We start from the raw sequence: 5,000 nt of genomic DNA on the forward strand, positions 1-5,000 counted from the left end.
ACCCCCTCTCTACCCCCCTCTCCCCCCTCTCTCCCCCTCTCTCCCCCTCTCCTACCCCCTCTCCCCCCTCTCTCCCCCCTCTACCCCCTCTCTACCCCCTCTCTCCCCCTCTCTCCCCCTCATCCCCCCTTTCTACCCCCTCTCCCCCCCCTCTCCCCCCCTCTCCCCCCTCTCCCCCCCTCTCCCCCCTCTCTCCCCCCTCTCTCCCCCCTCCCTCTACCCCTCTCTACCCCTCTCTACCCCTCTCTCCCCCTCTCTCCCCTCTCTACCCCTCTCTCCCCCCTCTCTCCCCCTCTCTCCCCCTCTCTACCCCCTCTCTCCCCCTCTCTCCCCCTCTCCTCCCCCCTCTCTCCCCCCTCTCCCCCCTCTCTACCCCTCTCTCCCCCTTCTACCCCCTCTCTCCCCCCTCTCTCCCCCCTCTCTACCCCCTCTCTACCCCCTCTCTACCCCCTCTCTCCCCCCTCTCTCCCCCCTCTCTACCCCCTCTCCCCCCCCTCTCCCCCCCCCCTCTCTACCCCCTCTCTCCCCCCTCTCTACCCCCCTCTCCCCCCTCTCCCCCCCCCTCTCCCCCCTCTCTCCCCCCTCTCTACCCCTCTCTCCCCCCTCTCTACCCCCTCTCTCCCCCTCTCCCCCCCTCTCTCCCCCTCTCTACCCCCTCTCTCCCCCCTCTCTACCCCCCTCTCTCCCCCTCTCTTCCCCCCTCTCTACCCCCTCTCTCCCCCCTCTCCCCCCCCTCTCCCCCCCCTCTCTACCCCCTCTCTACCCCCTCTCCCCCCCTCTCTCCCCCCTCTCTACCCCCTCTCTACCCCCTCTCTCCCCCTCTCTACCCCCTCTCCCCCCCTCTCCCCCCCCCTCTCTTCCCCTCTCTCCCCCTCTCTACCCCCTCTCTACCCCCTCCTCCCCCCTCTCTCCCCCTCTCTACCCCCTCTCTCCCCCCTCTCCCCCCCTCTCTCCCCCTCTCCCCCTCTCTACCCTCTCCCCCCTCTCTCCCCCCTCTCTCCCCCTCTCTACCCCCTCTCTACCCCCTCTCTCCCCCCTCTCCCCCCCTCTCTCCCCCCTCTCTACCCCCTCTCTACCCCCTCTCTACCCCCTCTCCCCCCCCCTCTCTCCCCCTCCCTCTCTCCCCCCTCTCTACCCCCTCTCTCCCCCCTTTCTACCCTCCTCTCCCCCCCCTCTACCCCTCTCTACCCCCTCTCTACCCCTCTCCCCCCCCTCTCCCCCCCTCTCACCCCCTCTCTACCCCTCTCTACCCCTCTCTACCCCCTCTCTACCCCCCCTCTCCCCCCCCCTCTCCCCACCCCCTCTCTACCCCCTCTCCCCCCCCCTCTCCCCCCCCCTCTCCCCCTCTCTACCCCCCTCTCTCCCCCCTCTCTCCCCCCTCTCCCCCCCCTCTCTCCCCCCTCTCTCCCCCCTCTCTACCCCCTCTCTCCCCCCTCTCTACCCCCTCTCCCCCCCTCTCTCCCCCCTCTCTACCCCCTCTCTACCCCCTCTCCCCCCCTCTCTCCCCCCTCTCTACCCCCTCTCTCCCCCCTCTCTACCCCCCTCTCTCCCCCTCTCTCCCCCTCTCTCCCCCCTCTCTACCCCCTCTCTCCCCCCTCTCTACCCCCTCTCCCCCCCTCTCTCCGCCCTCTCTACCCCTCTCCCCCCCTCTCTCTCCCCCCTCTCTACCCCCTCTCTCCCCCCTCTCTCCCCCTCTCTACCCCCTCTCTCCCCCCTCTCTCCCCCTCTCTACCCCCTCTCTCCCCCCTCTCTCCCCCTCTCTCCCCCCTCTCTCCCCCCTCTCTCCCCCCTCTTCCCCCCTCTCTACCCCTCTCTCCCCCCTCTCTCCCCCCTCTCTCCCTCCTCTCTCCCCCCTCTCTACCCCCTCTCTCCCCCCTCTCTCCGCCCTCTCTACCCCCTCTCTCCCCCCTCTCTCCGCCCTCTCTACCCCTCTCTCCCCCCTCTCTACCCCCTCTCTCCCCCCTCTCCCCCCCTCTCTTCCCCCTCTCTACCCCCTCTCTCCCCCCTCTCTCCTCCACTCTCTCCCCCCTCTCTACCCCCTCTCTACCCCCTCTCTCCACCCTCTCCCCCCCCTCTTTCCCCCTCTCTCCCCCCTCTCTCCCCCCTCTCTCCCCCTCTCTACCCCCTCTCTCCCCCTCTCTCCCCCCTCTCTCCCCCCTCCTCTCCCCCCTCTCTACCCCCTCTCTCCGCCCTCTCTCCGCCCTCTCTCCCCCCTCTCTCCCCCCCTCTCTCCCCCCTCTCTACCCCTCTCTCCCCCCTCTCCCCCCCCCCTCTCTCCCCCCTCTCTACCCCCTCTCTACCCCTCTCTCCCCCCTCTCTACCCACTCTCTCCCCCCTCTCTCCCCCCTCTCTACCCCCTCTCCCCCCTCTCTTCGCCCTCTCTCCCCCCTCTCTCCCCCCTCTCTCCCCCTCTCTACCCCCTCTCTCCCCCCTCTCCCCCCCCCTCTCTCCCCCCTCTCTACCCCCTCTCTACCCCCTCTCTCCCCCCTCTCTACCCCCTCTCTCCCCCTTCTCCCCCCCCCTCTCTACCCCCTCTCTACCCCCTCTGTACCCCCTCTCCCCCCCCTCTCCCCCCCCTCTCCCCCCCCTCTCTCCCCCCCTCTCTCCCCCCTCTCTCCCCCCTCTCTACCCCCTCTCTACCCCTCTCCCCCCCCTCTCCCCCCCCTCTCCCCCTTTCTCCCCCCCCTCTCCCCCCCTCCCTCCCCCCCTCTCTCCCCCCTCCCCCCCCCCTCTCTCCCCCCTCTCTCCCCCCTCTCTCCCCCCTCTCTACCCCCTCTCTACCCCCTCTCCCCCCCCTCTCCCCCCCTCTCCCCCCTCCCTCCCCCCCTCTCTCCCCCCTCTCCCCCTTCTCTCCCCCCTCCCTCCCCTCGTAGTTCCCCCCAACGAGAAACCTCCCACGGTGCTGCTCCCTTTGAAGAACACGACCGTGGAAGCCGAGATCGGTGAGTAGCCCTGCCCTGCCTCCATGGGTCTCTGTGGGAGTCTGTGGGTCTCTGTGTGAGTCTGTGGGTCTCTGTGTGAGTCTGTGGGTCTCTGTGTGAGTCTGTGGGTCTCTGTGTGAGTCTGTGGGTCTCTGTGGGAGTCTGTGGGTCTCTGTGTGAGTCTGTGGGTCTCTGTGTGAGTCTGTGGGTCTCTGTGTGAGTCCGTGGGTCTCTGTGCGAGTTTGTGGGTCTCTGTGTGAGTCTGTGGGTCTCTGTGTGAGTCTGTGGGTCTCTGTGGGAGTCTATGGGTCTCTGTGGGTCTCTGTGAGAGTCTGTGGGAGTCTGTGGGTCTCTGTGGGTCTTTGTGAGAGTCTGTGGGTCTCTGTGTGAGTCTGTGGGTCTCTGTGGAGTCTATGGGTCTCTGTGGGTCTCTGTGAGAGTCTGTGTGAGTCTGTGGGTCTCTGTGTGAGTCTGTGGGTCTCTGTGGGAGTCTATGGGTCTCTGTGGGTCTCTGTGAGAGTCTGTGGGACTCTGTGGGTCTCTGTGGGTCTTTGTGAGAGTCTGTGGGTCTCTGTGTGAGTCTGTGGGTCTCTGTGGGAGTCTATGGGTCTCTGTGGGTCTTTGTGAGAGTCTGTGGGTCTCTGTGAGAGTCTGTGGGTCTCTGTGGGTTTTTGTGAGAGTCTGTGGGTCTCTGTGTGAGTCTGTGGGTCTCTGTGGGAGTCTGTGGGTCTCTGTGGGTCTTTGTGAGAGTCTGTGGGTCTCTGTGAGAGTCTATGGGTCTCTGTGGGTCTCTATGGGAGTCTGTGCGTCTCTGGGAGTCTGTGGGTCTCTGTGGGAGTATATGCGTCTCTGTGGGTTTCTATGGGAGTCTGTGCGTCTCTGGGAGTCTGTGGGTCTCTATGGGAGTCTGTGCGTCTCTGTGGGAGTATGTTTGTCCGTTTTCTGTCCGTCTGCTACAGCAGAGGTGTAGGAATTCCAACAAGACCTACATCTCTGCTTTATTGACCTGATCAAGGCCTATTATACCATCAGTCGGCCTGGGGTCTGGGTTGTAGGGGGCACAGGGATGCATCAGCCAGTCATCTCGGTCATCTCGGTCAGTCGACCCGTGGCACCTGCTGGGTCTGCCCCGTGACCTCCTGCCAACGGGCGTTCGACACTTCACGTGGCCTCAAGGTGCACATGGCCTGGCACGTCTCCGCTACTTAGTGGCGAATGGCGGTTGTTGTTGTTGTTGTGTTTGTGTGTACCTGTGTGTGTGTACCTGTGTGTGTGTGTGTACCTGTGTGTGTGTACGTGTGTGTGTGTACTTGTGTGTGTGTGTACCTGTGTGTGTGTACCTGTGTGTGTGTGTGTACCTGTGTGTGTGTACCTGTGTGTGTGTGTGTACCTGTGTGTGTGTACGTGTGTGTGTGTACCTGTGTGTGTGTGTGTACCTGTGTGTGTGTGTACCTGTGTGTGTGTGTGTACCTGTGTGTGTGTACCTGTGTGTGTGTGTGTACGTGTGTACCTGTGTGTGTGTGTGTAACTGTGTGTGTGTGTACCTGTGTGTGTGTGTGTACCTGTGTGTGTGTGTACCTGTGTGTGTGTTTGTGTGTGTGTGTGTACCTGTGTGTGTGTGTGTCCAGGCCAGCGTCTGCAGCTGCTCTGTCTGTGTGTGTGTGTGTGTACATGTGTGTAGCTGTGTGTGTGTGTGTGTACCTGTGTGTGTGTGTACCTGTGTGTGTGTGTGTACCTGTGTGTGTGTGTGTGTACCTGTGTGTGTGTGTGTGTGTACCTTATGTGTGTGTGTGTGTATCTATGTGTGTGTGTGTACCTGTGTGTGTGTGTACCTGTGTGTGTGTGTGTACCTGTGTGTGTGTGTGTGTGTATCTATGTGTGTGTGTGTACCTGTGTGTGTGTGTGTACCTGTGTGTGTGTGTGTGTACCTGTGTGTGTGTACCTGTGTGTGTGTGTCCAGGCCAGCGGCTGCAGCTGCTCTGCCTCGCCTTCTTTGGCTACGCCGTTTCCCGTGCGCCGCTCTTCTACTGGCTGGTGGACGGCAAGTTCGTGGAGGACGTCTACAACACCAGCGACGTG

General features: G+C 63.6%; 1 protein-coding gene across 1 annotated transcript in view; it reads left to right on the forward strand.

The window, feature by feature from the left end:
* Positions 1-2,879: 2,879 nt before the first annotated feature.
* LOC144954021 (interleukin-18 receptor accessory protein-like) overlaps positions 2,880-5,000 on the forward strand; it is a 28,826-nt gene continuing 26,705 nt past the window's right edge. Inside the window, exons 1-2 of the mRNA XM_078884603.1 lie at positions 2,880-2,942; positions 4,882-5,000. The exon at positions 4,882-5,000 is cut by the window's right edge and continues 16 nt beyond it. The gene's annotated coding sequence lies outside the window, so the exon portion shown is untranslated. The remainder of the gene's footprint in view (positions 2,943-4,881) is intronic.

Source organism: Lampetra fluviatilis, unplaced genomic scaffold (assembly GCF_964198595.1).
Source record: "Lampetra fluviatilis unplaced genomic scaffold, kcLamFluv1.1 SCAFFOLD_1053, whole genome shotgun sequence".
Classification (NCBI taxonomy): domain Eukaryota; kingdom Metazoa; phylum Chordata; class Hyperoartia; order Petromyzontiformes; family Petromyzontidae; genus Lampetra; species Lampetra fluviatilis.